Source organism: Notechis scutatus, chromosome 2 (assembly GCF_049901735.1).
Source record: "Notechis scutatus isolate UNSWTSFEM ecotype Mainland chromosome 2, rNotScu1.2, whole genome shotgun sequence".
NCBI classification, from domain to species: Eukaryota; Metazoa; Chordata; class Lepidosauria; order Squamata; family Elapidae; genus Notechis; species Notechis scutatus.
This window is the reverse complement of record NC_142010.1, coordinates 217,995,940-218,013,816: the sequence shown is the minus strand read 5'-3', so window position 1 is coordinate 218,013,816 and position 17,877 is coordinate 217,995,940. Positions and strand designations below refer to the sequence as shown.

Below are 17,877 nucleotides of genomic sequence, written 5' to 3'. Positions count from 1 at the left end.
GAAATGCTTCTATCCAAGTCTAAAGTTCTATCTTGAAAAAAGTTCCTTGGCAGAAGGAACACTTATTGTTATTTTCTCGCTGGAAACTTGTATTGTCTTCTACAATCATCTAACTTTAATTTTCCAAAATAACAATAATGAGGATAATGTTTATATGATGTGAGTGATAGCTGGATGATGCTAAGATGGGGGAAATGGCCTGTGTGTCTAAGGTTTAGTCCTCTTGGGAAACTGCTGTCCAGAACATTTATGGCTCCTTGCTTCAATGTTCCTTCTGGCAGAATGTGGCTATTCCTGCACCTACAGCTCTTTCTCATTGATGATAACCTCCTCTAATTACAGTGCAGCCTGTGCTCTTTATGAAAAAGTACAGTCCAACTAAAGTAATGAGACTTTCCATAAACCTTCATAGGGTTCACTTCAGCAGATACCTCAAGAGAGATGGCCCAATGATGGGGGAACCGTGCCATAACAGTCAAAATAACAACAGCAGCAACTTTTTCTCTGATGAGGTATCAATGCTATTAGAGAAGTTGTCAGTATGGTAGCAGCTCTTGATTTTAATACCAAGTTATTTTTGAGTTTTGACCAACGCTGCTGCTTCAGAGCTAAGGTTCAGCTTGATCAAGTATGGTGGCATTAGTGAACTCTGTAAAGCAACCTCATCACCTTTATATGATGTTATTTTATTTCTAGGCCCTATCTTCCAAATGACCTTCTCTCTGACGACACGCCAGGCCAGGATTATTCAGCTTCTTTATACAATCCATACAAATATTTCAAATATTTGAATCTTTAAAACAGAGTGTAGAGCCATTACATGTTAGGAATTCGGGGCCTTTCGGGGCCTTCACCTAGCCACAATACAAATATACCCTTCTGGCTTCTTTTTTTCCACCACATTCCCATTACTGTCTCATTTCTTAATCATGAATGAAATCTGGTCCAGTTTTTCTTAGCTGTATTTAGCATTGAAATATTGTTTTCTACCTTATTTCCATATCATCCAAGCACAGAATTAGGGAATATAAACATTAAGATGTGTCACACTTTGCTTTGAAGGAAAGTCAGGTTGCTGCCATGATTTGAAACAGTGGCAACCAAGACAGATTAGAGAATTGGTGATTGGCATAGAAAACTTTCAGTTGATATAGTTTTTCTGCCAACCCAAGGATGAGTGGATACCATTGCATCTTAGCAGTGACAAAAGTCAAATATCAAACATTAAAACACTTTTTGTCATTCATAAAATGGGAGCCACAAAGTATTTTGCGTTTGAGATGCACTTTACTTTTGGCCCTCTCCAGGGACCCCAAAGTATTTCAATGGTGACATCACCATGCCACTGAAACGAAAGGATATTTTTGTACCTTTCTTAAGTTTTGGGAAGCGTGTGGGCAAAATAGCACTCATTTACTTCTTGAATGCATTTCCTCAAATAGGAAAGCTTAAATAATTATCAATGGTACACATTCAAGGCAACAATTTTAGCCTTTAATTTTCAAGTAAAAAATTAGCTCTCATTAATTCTGGGGTTTTTCTGAGGTTTGCAAATGTGCTAGGGTATATGAGCCAAGGTTATGTCCCTCTTTTAATTTGCATACTGAAACTTCTCATCTAGTTATCGGGATTGGACATCCTGCTATCTAAAGTGGAGATTCCAGAGTAGATGAAGAAAAAATTTCTGCAGAAGTTTTTTAATAAAACAAAAACAAACAGTAAGTAATGTATTGATTTGGCTCTGAAATCTGTATCATCATTCTTGATCCAGAACTAGAATAATATCTAGAATACAACAAATTGACAAGAATTGGTGCACATTACTGAAATAAAATAGGATACATTACTGAAATAAAACAGGATAGGATACATGTCCTCCAGAGGTAAAATGTTCAGAAACCAATCTATGTAGAAAAGCTGAAATAAGCAAAATCTGAACACATTCCTAGAGAGAACTGTAATTATGATTCAGGGAAAATAAATAAATCCCACACAGAGGTCTAGAAGGGCAATTTCTGATATTCCATCATGAACCAAAATCAGCAAAGAAAAAGAAGTCTCTATTTCTATAGCAATCCTGAGAAGACTAAATTCTGGGCACAATTTTCAAGTAATATTTGGAAATCTAAAAACTTTGCTTTGAGCATGAGAACCCCTGGGTGAGGTTTTCCCTTGCCACAATAGCCTTCAGAACCCATATCAAAAACGGTTTTTAAAACTGTTTTCAAAAACAAAATGAAGTTTTAAAAGAAATGATTATTATGATGACAACTACAGAAGTATCTCATTATTCTCTACGGTAGCTCTAAGGTAGCTGCTCAAGCTACCTTAGAATGAGGGTTCTTTCTGCCTCTTTAGACTTATAAAAAGCTTACCAAAAAGTGTAGAATGGGATAGTTTGCCAAAAATTGAATTAATATTATTTGTATTTGTATTTATAAATACAAAAGAAATAAAATTAGTAGTTATGCAATTATTTATTGCAACTCTTGACTCTTCCAAGGATTGCTGATCCAAAATGTTGTTCTCTAACTTTGCAGTAAGCTCAGTTGAAATGTAGCATTTTACCTAGGATTCATTTAGAGTGTAAAAAGCAAAAATATACATTGTTTTATTTCCAGTTTAAATTAGAGCAAAATGTGATTTAATGTTGGCAATCCTTGATTTACGACCACAGTGGGACTAGGATTTCTATTGCTAAGCAAGGTGATGTTCAGTGAGTCATGCCTGATTTTACAATCTTTTTTGCAACTGTGCAAAAAAGAATCAATGCAAATGTTACGTGAATCAGACAGTTCTTAAGCAAATAGGTCTCCCCCCATTGACTTTTCTTGATGGAAGCCAGCTGGTAAGGTCACAAATGGCAAACACATGAACCTGAAGTGCAGCAACTGTCATAAATTCATGACAGTTGCCAAAGGACTAAATTTGATCAGTGACTGTCAGGATGCTGAAATAGGTTTAAGGACCAGTTGTAAGCCCCTTTTTTTCAGTGCTGTTGGTTGGCTAAAAGAGTAGTTGTTAAGTCAAGGCTTACTTGCAGCCATTTAGGAGTTTCTTGCAATCATGATATCTTTGCTCTAAAGCTCTTTGGTGATTGTGAAGTCTTTTCTGCACCGGAGAAAATATCATTCATTAGGTAGATGGAAAGAGAAAGGCAGCTTCCATGACTCACTTTGTCACAATCCTGTATAGAATTCACTTATTAATGGATTGACAAAGAAGATGCATGGCAGGAGTTATTAACATTTGACAGTCGACATTTTAACGAACTATACCTACCTGTATAAAACAATATTAAAAGGCCCTGAAGTGTAACATCCTTTTTTAGTTTCAAAAGATAGGCAACAGTGTACAATGTCTCTAAATTTTGAACATTTCTGACAGCTTTAACAACTTTAACAGCTTTAACTTTAACAACTATGTATTGGGCTGTGCGGAAATGAAAAGAATCGGTCCACGCATCAGAGGATTCACAGTATAAGCTGAGGGAACAAAAAATGTAATCAATCAAGATTTTTATTCCACTTGCAATAGGGAATGAAGTGAATGTGTCTAGTGAGATCACAAGAAAGAAATACTTTAAAAGATTGTGTAGAAGAGAGACTGCAGTGGGAATGTAGGAGCAGATTAAGTGCTGTTACAAAAGGCAGCTTTAAGCACAGAAAAAGAAGATCTGGGTCTGGGTATTTCATGGAGAGTCCTCCCCCCCCCCGCCCCCGCTTTTTGTCACATTGCTCTGAAAGGTAATTAGCATAAAAGAACTCAGAACATTGACTTCCTTTAAGAAATATGTGGGTTTGGAGAATACATTTGAAAGCCGGGTTCATTAAATATGGACTTTTTGTTGCTTAAAACAATTGGCATTCCAATCACAGAAACTATTCTGTGATTATCTAATCTACTCGGAGTCAATACTAAACTGATGAAGCAAAGGTCCAATTGTTATATCCTTTTTTATATGAGTGGTATGAAAAACTCATCTTCTTATGAAATCCCAGGGAAGTAGATGTCTTGAATGTTATACAGTATAATCCTTTGTTAGGATGAATTGTTATCTCTTTTATGGCCGCTCATTTTTGTTTACATAGGTTAAAATCTGAATGACTCTAGGAGGAGAAAAATGCTAAATGAATAAGATAAGTGTATTTTTCTGTGACTGAATAACTCCTCTATACTTTTAAAGAGAGGAAGGAAGGAAGACCCAGTTATCTTTTTTTCTGGGTGGAAATTATTTTGGAACCTAAGAAAGAACAAGAGGAATATGGATTTCTTTTTTGTCTCTCAAAAGTTAATAAGATCTGACCTGCTTAGAATCAGTTAAGCAAGCAAGGATTAGCCCATTGACAAGTCTATAAGCCAGAGATATGTATCATGCAAAATCCCCTTTACCTTTGATTTGTCTTTGGGAGGATTCTGTGGCACAGAAGATATTTTAATTAAATCTATTCACACCAAATTGAAAATGGCTCATTGGAACAGAAATTGTCCTTCATTTTCATATGGTATTAATGAATTTGCCCATGCAAACTGTGACCTATTTCAAAGGATTCATAGAATGATAAGCTAAATCCATATTTTAAATTTAGCTCAATTCTCACACAGGGTGAGTTTGACTGATTACTGTGTTGAAGCAAACCCAAATGCTTAAAAAAATACATTACACAACCGTTAAGAGAAATGAAGTCCGTGTAGCATTTGTGATTGTTGTGATGCACTGACAGCTATGTCTTTGGAGAGTGTAGCTCCTTTTCTAATGTTCAGTTTTGAAGATGGGAAAAGAGAAGGAAGAGCTCATTAAGGCTTCATTGCTTGGTTGCATCCAATTAATGTGCAAACCTGCCTCAGAAAATTTATTGAAAATTTTAATTTCTGTGTAGGAATGCCTGCAGGGTATGGTTTTAAAAGAACAAGTTGGTGGTTGCAATATGCTTCAGTTGTTTCCCTTCCCTTAATCTCACCTTTTAGACTGCCTATTGACATAAATTCACCTCTCATCATGTGGCATCAGTAATTTAATTTTTAAAAAATCACTTGACTCTATGCATTTATGGGCAGGAAAAATACAAACTTAAAAATCCCATTGAAAATGAGAGTGTTTTAATTTATATAATAAATATAAATATCGATATAGATCAATAAATATTGATATAGATCAATAAACTTATACTGAATGAGTAGATCAAAATTAAAATGAGAAACAAGCAAAGGATGTAGAAACCAAAAAGGATGAAGTAGATTCAGTTATTTGCTTATTTCAATGATAGAATTTTAAGGCAGTGTTTAAATTTCTTATGAAAGTTGATGAAAATTAAATATCCTTACATTTTATCTAAATAATATCCCAAGGTCTGGATGAAGAGATGGAAGCTCTGTATCTTGTTTTGAATTCAATAGAACAGTGGGATCTCTTTACATTGGATGTGAAATCACTTCTGATATTTATTGTTTTATTTTATTATATATTTGTTTATTTATCTATCAATCATCTTAACTGCTCAATTCTCTCAGACACTTACAGTAGAAACACTGAAATAAATAAGACTTAAATTGGTCATGATTTAGTATCACAATTCTCTTAATCTATTCTTTTTTCTATATAAATACTGATTTAATATTATTATAATTAATCTTGCTTTAAATCTACTTCCAATTCTTTCCCATTAGCTGTTGGAATGTTTATAACAGTACTGCTTAATGATCAGTTTCTCTCAACACCTATTACATCTTGCAAATGTTAGTTATGGGTGTGTATCTAAGACAATCCAGATCTTATATCTATTTTGTACCTTTTACTCTTGCCATATCAAACCAATGGTCTGAAACTTCAGGAGGATTAACAACTCTCCAAACATATTGAAGTTGAAGATTGTGTTGCTGGCGTTTTGTAGGTCAATCTGTCAATTACCTTGAAAACCCATGATGAGCCAGGTGTTGGCTCGCTGACAATTATGATATAAGTCCCTGCAATTCACAGCACTCTGAAGCAGAACTCTCAAGAATTTTCAATTTTCTATGGGAACTGGATTATTTGTTTTCATCTCTGCAGAAACAGAGCCAGACTCATTTCTGGGCATTTAAAAAAGCAAATAAATGGAAATCACTATCTGTGAATCTGTTTTGCTTGTCCAGTGTTATGCTTCTGAGGTCTGGACTACTGCTTGAATTGACAAAAATCCTCAAATACTTTGTTATTGCTAAAAACTAGATGATAAAAGATGCTGAAAAATGAATGCTTTCAATTTGGAAGGGAGAAGTTTCAAAATATTTGTTATTTTTGTTTCAAAACAATAAATAGGAAACTCTGTAACACTTATAGGAAATGTTTTCACGTAGCCATACAGCCAACCTTCAGGTTCCATGATTTTCCACCTAACCAGCCATTTTCTTTCAGCCACAAAAATTACTAAACCATTTCTACATTTCTCTTCCTGAATAGAAATGTGGTACTCACAATGATCCCTATTAGTATAGAAAAAAAGTTCTACAAAACAATAAATAGGTACAGATAAATCTTCTTTTAGATTTTTTTTACCTCACTAGAACAATGTAAAAATACAAGGCATCAGCCCTGAAATATAATTAGTTTTATTAAGAGTCATCCTTTATACATTCAGATTTTATTGCTTAAAAGTTATTTAAAGGCTTGTTTCCAATATCTCAGAAAAACAGAGTTGGAAGAGATCTTGGAGATCTTCTAGTCCAACTCCTGCTCAAGCAGGAGACCTTGTACCATTTCAGAGAAATTATCATCCAATTTCTTTTTTAAAAACTCACAACTTCTGAAGACAAACCATTCCACTGATTAATTATTCTAGTCTCCTGCAACAATGCTGACAGAAGTACACTAAAATATGCACTATTAAAAATAATGATGCATGGAGCATTCTTAACATATTTCAGACACATCTGGCTATCAGTGAGTAATTTAGAATACTAATATATTCTCATATATTTTAATTTTGCTGTAAGACCACAGAGATGGACAAAAACTTCTTTGCTGATGTTTTTATAATATTAACTTTAACCTTGATCTGTTTTATATGCCTCATAATTTTTTCCCCAGAAGACAGATGCCAACTTACAAAAAAGTAAGTACTCTTACTCTTTGCATATTTGGTAAACAGAAAACATATCACACTCTTTTCGTAAGCAGAACATTATTATCTTGCAATAATGTAACATATAAGCAAAAAAGGTTTAATTCTAGTTTACTTTATAAGATTTCTATGATGGCATTCTGTGGACCTGAATGTGTGTTTCAAGAAGCCTTCAGTATTCTCTCAAAGTTTTATCTCACCTTGCAGTTCGCTCTTTATCAGGCTTTGTAGCTGGATTTTTGTGGCAGTGGGAAACCCTGGAAAAGAACAGAGAATGTTTTTGTTTATTAATTACAAATGTGGAAAATTGGTGGATTTTACAGAAGAACGAATAAATAATATGAGCATGATTATAATGCTGACTGTAACTGGAGATCTTGATTGTGATGCTGACTATAACATTGGCATACCACTTGAGCAAAAAAGTATTAAGGGCATTGGAAGGCAAAAGTGTGAGAGAGAAAAAGATGAGAATTCCTTTCATTTTTGTATTATAATATAATGACAACCACAGGAAAAATGGCAAGAATGGAGAGAAGGAGAGAATGCTAGAATAACCTACAAAGAGAGGAATTACATCAGTTTTCCTTCAGGCAGTAAGCTAGTTGAATCACATGATACTAAATTGGCAGCTTTTGGAAAAAAAATGGATAAAAGACTTGGAAAGATGAAAGGGGAGATGAAGAAGATAAGAAGATGGAAAGCTCTAAAACTGGAGATATAAAACAAATAATGACAAGTGGAAATGTTGGACAAACAAAATAAAACAGATTTATATGCAGAGTTGGATAGAGAAGTAGATTAAATTGCTCTATTAAGTAAAGAGATAAGGAATTTTGTTTGAGATTTAGAGCAATACCAGAGGATTCTAGTGAAGATAGAGAAAAGATTATTGAAATCTGAGTAATTTGATCTAATTAAGAAGGCATCATTAGACCCCACCGTACTGGACATTTCCAACCTTCTTCTAGACACTTTCCCTTTCTAGGGAAGATGGTGGAAAAAGAGGTTGCATTGCAGCTCTAGAGGGTCCTAGATTATACAGATTATATAGACCTGTTTCAGTCAGGTTTGAGGCCCAGTCATGGGACAGAAACAGCACTAGTCAATCATTTTGTTACCATTTTGATTTAAAAAACTATTGAAAAGACGTTCCAATTTGTTCTGATCCAAAAGCACGCCCCCAAAAAGAGACTGATTTCTCTATATTTGATTATATATTATCTCATTAATTCAACATTTCTTTGTTTAGAATCGTCTTTGCTTAGGCATCATCTTTTTAACTAATATTCATATATACAGTACTTTTAACAATTATTACATTTTTATATTGCATTCTCACATAATTCTGTAAGTTTTATTAAAAAAACCTCAGCATGTTGATCACGGTAGTCCACCTTTGAACTTTTTCCATATGAACTAATTGACCAAATGGCCAGTAGATGATGGTGCTTTCAAATGTGACATCACTAACATTCTGTTTACTGCTTATAAAGTAGCCAGCATTTAATGTCATGCACATATATGAATCGAGGCTAAAGGATGCCAATAATGTCATGTTCCTTGTTCTCAGGAGTTGGTTCTATTTATGACAGTGTTTGTCATCTTAAAATCAGGATTAATAGCTTGCTGGGCTTTCAGACCTTGTTGTGGGATAAAGATAAATTGTTTCAGATTAATGGCACCTCATCCAAATCAAATACTGGTCTTTTACCAAACGTACAAAAGCAAAAATGTGTTCTTGAAAATAACAAGAAGATTGTTCTCGCAAGCAATCTGGGAGTTTACCAGACTATGAATTATGATTGATACTTAAAAACTTGGCAAGCTAAGGACAAACTGGGAATGCAGAGTGTGAGAGAAAATGGCATCCCATAGATCTACATTTAAATCACAAATTAAACATTTTGCTCAGAAATGGATCCTTAAAAAGGCTAACATTTAGAGTTAATTTTGTTCATTTGAACAGATTCATTTTTAATCTGTTAAACAGACTATCCTTTATATTAGAATAGAATAGAATAGAATAGTGTTACGGACTAAGCAAACGCACTGTTTTAAAATCCTAATAGTTTTACTTCTACGGCAGGTTCGTAATCCTGCACTTCTGATTGGCGGATCCTGATTGGTCAATTCTGGCTGATCTGATTGGCTGTTAACGGGCGCCGCTGATTGGCCTTTCCCAGCGCGGCAAACTCAAAAGCATTGGCTGTTGTGACAGCAGCCAGCCCTATAAAAGGGCTGCTGCTGCCCAAGTATTTTGCTCTGTTCTGAAGTCACTAATAAAGAGTTGAGTCACTACCCGATGCCTCGTCTCCGTTCCTTGTGCCCACGCTCCAGACATAACACTGGCGACGAGGGTGGGATGCGGAGACATTAGAGCTGACTCAACACCCAACGAACCTACAGAGCACGTGGCTGAGAGCGCACCGAAAGAAGCGGCAGAATGACCAGCAGCGCCATACCACCCGCTCCATTTGACCCGGCAAACGAAGACTGGGACTCGTATATGGACAGGTTTCAGATGTTCCTGGAAACCAACAATCTGAAGGATGCTTCACCTGGCAAGAAACGAGCTGTATTCCTGACCCATTGCGGGCCTGCCGTTTTCAAAATGGCAAAGGCGCTTGCAAAACCAGCAGAAGTCAAGACAATGGACTGGGACAACCTCGCCCCAATCCTCCGGGCCCATTATGCCCCAGCGGTACCAACGCTCATCCGAAGACACGAGTTTTACCAGAGGGACCAACAGGAAGGCGAGAGTGTTGGAGACTTCATCGCCGACCTTAGGAACCTCGGTGGACTCTGTGGCTTCACCAACCTCGAAGAAGCCATGAGAGATCGGATTGCCTTGGGTCTCAAAGACCCCACAACCCAGAGCAAGATAATGGCGAAGGGAGACATCACCCTCGCAGATGTCATCGCCGATGCTACTGCAGCAGAAGCAACCAGGAAGTCGGCCGCTCGAATGCGCCGAGCAAACGCACCGCACCGCCAACTCGCCAGCGATGCTACATCATTTTCCGAGAGGCACGCAACAACCACTCACCATGAGGACCTCGAATCCTCATCAGAAAGCGAGGAAGAAGAAGTCAACAGACTCAGGTCAGAACGCGACCAGCGGGACCAGCGGAATCGGAAATCCCCGTACCAATGCTCCAGGTGCGGGGGTAGCCACCCGCAATCTGACTGCAAATTCCTAGACGCACTCTGCCGTTCCTGTGGAAAGAGGGGCCACATCGCGAAGGTCTGCAGAAGCAAGCGAGGACCCAGCCCAACCAGGAGAGAAAACAATTTCCGACAGACCGCTGGCACCCCACCAGCAAATCGGGACTGCCAAGGCACTCAATGGAACCTACACTACAGAAACCGAGCACCTGTCACTTCATCCAGACGTGAAGAAGCGCATCAGACTATCATCATCGGCCATGCATTGTCCCTTGATGCAAGAAAAATCCGAGTGAGGGTCAGTATCGAGAATCGTCCATGCATTATGGAAGTCAACTCTGGATCATCCCTATCCATGGTGTCATGGAAAACCTTCAGGCAGCTGATCCCTGACATCCACCGCCAGGACCTCAGCACTCAAAATATCATATTGAAAGACTACCAGGGAAACCGAATCCCGGTTGCCGGATCCAGCGACGTCCGAGTTACATTCAAAGACCACACCGCAACCCTACCCCTGAACATCGTCGATCGAGATCGACCCAGCCTTCTGGGTTTGCAGTGGTTTGCACCGCTAGGAATTGAACTAGCCGGCATCAACCAGACCGGGAGCGATGACTGGGAAGCAGCCCTCATCCAGGAATTCCAGGACGTGTTCAGCGAGAAGCTAGGCAAGTACAAGGGATCCCCCATATCATTTAACCTCAGCCCCGAAGTTGCCCCCATTCACCTTAAGCCTCGTCGAGTGCCCTTTGCACTCAAGCAAAAGATTGATGAACAATTGGACAAATTAATAGCCCAGGGCGTGTTGGAACCGATTGACCACGCTCGATGGGAGACCCCAATTGTGACCCCCATAAAACCAGACGGATCGCTAAGAATTTGTGGGGATTACCGGGCCACCCTCAATCACGCGCTCCAGCAGAGCGCTTACCCTGTACCTGTGGTCCAACACCTTCTTCATTCCCTGGGAGGTGGAAAAATATTTGCAAAATTGGATCTAGCTCAGGCGTACCAGCAGTTGCCCGTAGACGCCCAGACTGCTGAAGCCCAGACTATAGTTACGCATAGAGGGGCCTTCAAATGTAATAGACTTCAGTTCGGAGTAAGTGTAGCACCTGGCATTTTCCAGAGTTTGATGGAGAGATTACTGCAAGGCATAAAAGGGGTCGTGCCATACTTCGATGATGTTTTAATAGCTGCCCCTACTAGAGGCCTGTTAGAAAAACGACTCAGACTGGTTCTACAGAAATTTAAAGACACTAGCCTGAAGGTCAAGAAGGACAAGTGCCAACTCTGTACGGAGAAGGTTGGATTCCTGGGCTACCTTCTTGAAAAACAGGGAATTCACCCAACTGAAAAAAAACTATCTGCAATAAAAAACGCCCCAAGACCTAGGAATAAAACAGACCTCCAAGCCTTCCTAGGACTCATTAACTTTTATAACATCTTCTTGCCCCAGAAGGCAACTGTTGCTGAACCCCTGCATAGGCTCCTTGACAAGAAGGCTTCCTGGGTCTGGGGACAACGGGAAGAGCGTGCCTTTCAGCAAGTCAAGGACCTTTTAACTTCAGATGCTGTATTGATACAATACAATGAGACTTTACCTTTAACCGTCACCTGCGATGCCTCACCGTTTGGGGTAGGAGCAATCCTGAGCCACATCCTACCAAACGGTACTGAGGCACCAATTGCATTCTTTTCAAAGACCTTGTCAAAAACTGAGAGGAACTATAGCTAACTTGATAAAGAGGCCCTCGCTATTGTAGCAGCAATCAAATGATTCCACGAGTATGTATATGGAAGACCCTTTTCCATAATCACCGATCACAAACCGTTACTTGGCATCTTAGCGGGAGACAAACCAATGCCCCACATCTTATCGCCTAGAATGACGCGTTGGTCGGAGTTTCTAGCCGCATACGATTACCAATTGCTACACCGCCCGGGAAAAGCCATTCCCCACGCTGACGCTTTAAGCCGCTCACCGTTACCTGAAGTCATAGACGATCCAGCTCCAACTCTAACTACGCCTCAAATCGAAACCCTTCCTTCTCCACCACTGACTGCACGAGATATCGCTTCGGAGACAAGGAAGGATCCTTGTTTGGCACGAGTCCTCAGCTGGGTAGAAAGAGGTTGGCCTGACAACGAACCCAATGACACCTTCAAACCTTTCAAAAACCGCCAGACAGAACTCTTCTCACAAAAAGGATGCATATTGTGGGGAGACAGAGTCATCATTCCAGAGTGGCTACAGCACAAAGTCCTGAAACTATTGCACGATGGACATCCTGGCATCGTGCGAATGAAGGCACTAGCGAGGAGCTACGCTTGGTGGCCAGGTATAGATAAGCAAATAGAAACTTGGGTGGCCACTTGCAGCAAGTGTCAGGAAACTCGCTCAGCTCCGCCAAGGGCCCCGCCAACTGAATGGGAAACACCCCGGGGTCCCTGGTCCTGCATCCACATCGATTTTGCGGGACCTACCAAGGGGCATACATTTCTCATAACTGTGGATGCCTATTCCAATTGGCTAGAGGTCCACAAAATGAAGAGCACCACCACAGACGCAGTCGTCAAAAAACTAAATAAACTATTCGCTATGCATGGGTTGCCAGACGTCCTGGTCTCAGATAATGGACCCCAATTCACTGCTCTTGCATTTGAACAGTACCTCGTAGACCGGGGGATACGCCACGCTTTAACTTCGCCTGCTCACCCTGCAGCCAATGGGAGAGCTGAGAAAATGGTCCAATTCGTAAAGAAAACCTTACACAAGATGGAGAGAGGAAACATCGACGAGAAAGTGACCAGGATGCTCCTCCTCCAACACATTACCCCACACAGCATCACAAACAAAACCCCAGCCGAACTCCTGATGGGACGGAAACTTCGCTCACATCTTGACCACCTACATCCTGCCTACACGCCGGAACAACCCCTGGGGTCCAGCAGCAGGTATCGCACATTCAAGGTAGGCGACTCAGTTTTTGTGAAAAACTTCTCGGGTGACCCATTGTGGGTCCCCGCTACTATAACTCAACTTACGGGGCCCCGTTCCTACCGTTTACAAACTGCTGATGGGAAAATGTGGAAGCGCCACATTGACCAACTTTGCTCCAGACTAGCTCCTACCCCCATCACAAGTCCCGAACCTCAAACCTGGGGGGGAAGGGAAAGCGAGGGGGGGCAAAAAAGAGCTAGCATATGACACGGGACTTGAAAACCGAGAGTCAACGCAACCAACCCCGGGATATTCACCTTCCAAAGGAGGGCTGGACCAGATGACTGCCTCGCCACAAAGCAGCCCTGAGATAGAAAATAATCCAGGAAATTCAGGAGCCAGTCTTGACGGGAGCAGGGATGACAACCCCGAGGCGCCCAGCGTAACAGTTGACCCAGCCGGGCCGTTGAGCTCAGTGAACAGCCCAGCGGAACCAGAGTCTGGGCAAGGACTGTTGGAGCAACGCAGATTGGGCAGACAGGTGAAACGACCTGCATATTTAAAAGAGTACATCACCCCACCCCTCAGACGGAACCTAGGAGGGAGGGGTGTTATGGACTAAGCAAACGCACTGTTTTAAAATCCTAATGGTTTTACTTCTATGGCAGGTTCGTAATCCTGCACTTCTGATTGGCCCGCGAGCAGCGGATCCTGATTGGTCAATTCTGGCTGATCTGATTGGCTGTTAACGGGCACCGCTGATTGGCCTTTCCCAGCGCGGCAAACTCAAAAGCATTGGCTGTTGTGACAGCAGCCAGCCCTATAAAAGGGCTGCTGCTGCCCAAGTATTTTGCTCTGTTCTGAAGTCACTAATAAAGAGTTGAGTCACTACCCGATGCCTCGTCTCCGTTCCTTGCGCCCACGCTCCAGACATAACAAATAGAATAGAATAGAATAGAATAGAATAGAATAGAATAGAATAGAATAGAATAGAATAGAATGCTTTATTGGCCAAGTGTGATTGGACACACAAAGAATTTGTCTTGGTGTAAATACTCTCAATATACATAAAGAAAAGGTAAATTCATTAAGAATCAAGTATCATAAGGTACAACACTTAATGATAGTCATAGGGTACAATCAACAATCAAATCATACTAGGAAACAGTCAAGTGGGAGGGGATGGGTGATAAGGAGTGATGAGAAGATTAACAGTAATAGTAGTGTACACTTTGTAAATAGTTGAACAGTGTTGAGGGAATTATTTGTTTAGCAGAGTGATGGCTTTCAGGAAAAAACTGTTCTTGTGTCTAGTTGTTCTGGTGTGCAGTGCTCTGTAGCGTCGTTTTGAGGGAAGGAGTTGAAACAGTTTATTTTCCGGGATGTGAGGGGTCTGTAAATATTTTCACAGCCCTCTTTTCGTTCAGTATACAGGTCCTCAATTGAATGCAGGTGGGTAGTAATTATTTTTTCTGCAGTCCCAATTATCCTCTGAAGTCTGCGTCTGTCCTGTTGGGTTGCAGAACCAAACCATACAGTTATAGAGATGCACATGATAGACTCAATAATTCCTTTGTAGAACTGTATCAGCAGCTCCTTGGGCAGTTTGAGCTTTCTGAGTTGGCATAGAAAGTGGTTTGGTTTTTTTTTGTTCTCAAAAAAAAATTGTTCTTCAAAAAAAAAAGTACTGTTCTCAACATTGTCTTTTGTCTATTTCAAATACAAAGCACTTGGCAAATTTCTGTGCTACAAACCAACGTTAAACTGTCTCTAAAAAGAATTATAAAAGTATATTTTTCAAAATAAATAATCACTGTACACATGGGTAATCACTGCAGTAATCTACTTTGGATATTATATTAAAAATAGTTTTCACAATGTCTGCAGAATGGTGTCTTCAGAATAAGGTATCTTGTTGAAATAAAAAATAAAAATGACAGACATCTCAAAAAGAATGCAGAATCTAATGATTGATCCAGGAACAGATTTAGCTGCCAATGTTAGGACCCAGTCTATGGAATTACATTCAGTGGAATTTCACTTTTGACTTTTGTTTGCTATATTACTCTTCACAACTACACAGCTTAGGTTGCCACTGAAGCAATAAATTTGTGTCTGTGGCACTTGAATCATTTCGGATTGTAGACGAGGGCTTCCATCCATGAATACTCCTCCATAGAGACAAAGCCTTAAACCACCACATGTCTAAACAGAAAGTATGGGGTCAAGACATTCATGGAAAGGTCATGGATTGGGGGAGAGTTTGAAATGCATTCCCACTAATATCATGAAATATACAAATCAGATGCAAATTTGCAACTTAAGTGAGAATTAATCTAGATTTCCAGAGTATAGTTATCTGTAATATTTGCTGATGAGAGGTTGATTCAGCTTGATCAGCTGTTAGAAAAAAAGCTTAGCATCAAACTGCTTAATCTCTATAAGCCTTTATATTCACCAGTTTCTGCTTTCACTGCATTTTAGCCAAGGAATAGCAGCTTCATCAGCATACAGAGATAGATGAAGAGTATTGGATCTTACCAAACATTTATGATATTTCAATACATCTGATTTAATGAAAATTAAAAATAGCAGTTTTGTTGCCTCTGGAGAAAAGCTGCACTTCACTGCAAATTCAATTTCTGTTCTAATATTTCAAGGCATCTGTGAATTCTGTAGAACTAATGACCCAGGGTTTGTTCGGTCTGCATTCACCCAGGTAATTACCACTTTATCATTGCCAGAACTTAACCTAGCCCTATTAGACAAAAAAGGACTTTGGCAATATTCCAGCAGAGACCCTGAATGAAATGTTCTCCTGCATTCCCTCCCCTAAATAGCAAGGGCAAATGTGAGGATGACTGAAGAACAAGTAAGTTGATTTATATTTCAATTTCTTTGAATGCACGCAGACATAAAATAAAATATGAATAGAGGACAACTGTTTGAAAAACATCTCAGTCATTTCTGAAAAGCTATTAGGAAAACAAATGGGTTCAAACTATCTTTTCATTGTACCTGAATATTATTTTATTATAATACTGTTTCAGAATGGAATATGATAAGGGCAAAAAGGACAAATTGACAAACCCCAGTAGTGAATAAAGCTGCTTTATGTTTTCATCTGTCTGTCTGTCTGTCTGTCTGTCTATATGATCTATCTCAACAGTCGCCAACCAGTGGGCCGCAGCCCACTGGTGGACCATGAGAAAATTTTGGTGGGCCTCATCATGCTGAAGCGGTGAGGCAGGGCAATCCTGCAGTCTCCCGTGTTGTGGCTGCTGCCTCCTGCCTCAGCGCATCGAGGAGGCCGAGCAGCAGCGGGAAGAGCATGGACCGCCTGAGCCGCAGGAAGCAGCTGCCCTCAGGTGAAGACGTTGCAAGTGGGAGGCACGACCCCCTCTTTCTCCTCACCAGAAGCAATCACATGCTCAGTGGGAAGGAGGCGGCTTGTTGGGGGCCACAGGGGCAGTGAGCGCTTTGCATGTGAGCGCTTCTGGTGAGGAGGAAGAGAAGCTCCTGGGGGTGTGTGCAGGAGATCCTGGCCCCTCGCAGGCCAGGAAACACCCAGGAAGAGCTCCGATGCTGCAATCTCCCACACCCCTGCCTTCAGGAGTTTCTCTTCCTCCTCACCAGAAGCGCTCACACACTCAGTGGGAAGAAGGAGGCTTGTCGGGGGCCAGAGGAGTGGTGAGCGCTTTGCGCATGAGCGCTTCTGGTGAGGAGGAAGCTTCTGCGGGGGGGGGGTGACCCTCCCTCTTGCAGCATCTTCTCTTGAGGGCATCACTGGCAGCCGCTCAAACTCCTCGATATGCAGAGGCAAGAGGCAGGACATGACACCAATTCAGAGGATCCTTTCCCCTCACCCCCACTCCCTCGCAGGCCAGGCCTATGCCATGATCTCCCACGTGTATGAGTCCATCCGCTGCCAGTATCACCCATGTTGCCCCAACTTCCCGACAGCCTTCTGGTCTTCAGCATGTGGCTCGTCATCCCAGAGTGGAGGTTGCCTGCTGTGCTGAACAGTGCACGCTCTTCGCAGCAGGGGGAAGCAACCCTTCTCACCTTGGAGTCTGGGTTTGTGACTGGTATGTCTTAATTGGGACCAGGATGACTTCTCCTCACCCATGGGACCACTGAGCAGCACTGCCAGCTACTTTCTCCACACGCCAAGTCTTACCATGGGAAAGAGAGCAGCTGGGGTATGAGTGTAGCTGCTTGGTTAGTTTGTAATTGCCCTACCCGGAGAAGGAGGTGCTGGGGGAGGAGGAGGAGGAGGCAGTAGTGGAGAAGCAAGCCAGGTGTTAAAGAGCCAGGGTGGGGGGGAGGCTTCCAACCCAGCCCTCCTTCCCTCCCACAATTCCAGGCAGTGACACCTGGCAAAGGAGGGAGAGGTTTCCTCTGACTTGGGGGAGATATGAAATGACAGGAGACCAGATTTGGGGGGAGGGGGCTCTGCTTTTCTTGTTATATATATATTTTATTATAATTAAATAAGCATTTTTATATTTAAAATATATATATTTGTATATATTTATATATTAAAAATTAATTTTTAAATAGTACATTTATATTTAATATAAAATAAAAAAATTATATTAAATATATCATCTTTTTTTTAAAAAAATCATATTAGTAGTCCTCTGGATTTAAAAGTATGAG

At 40.6% G+C, this 17,877-nt stretch overlaps 1 long non-coding RNA gene across 1 annotated transcript in view; it reads right to left on the bottom strand.

Annotated features, from left to right (window-relative positions):
- The window catches only part of LOC148132512 (uncharacterized), a 204,997-nt gene that overhangs the window by 75,714 nt on the left and 111,406 nt on the right, over positions 1 to 17,877 (bottom strand). Inside the window, exon 3 of the long non-coding RNA XR_015748118.1 lies at positions 7,301 to 7,357. This is a non-coding gene — a long non-coding RNA (uncharacterized LOC148132512). The remainder of the gene's footprint in view (positions 1 to 7,300; positions 7,358 to 17,877) is intronic.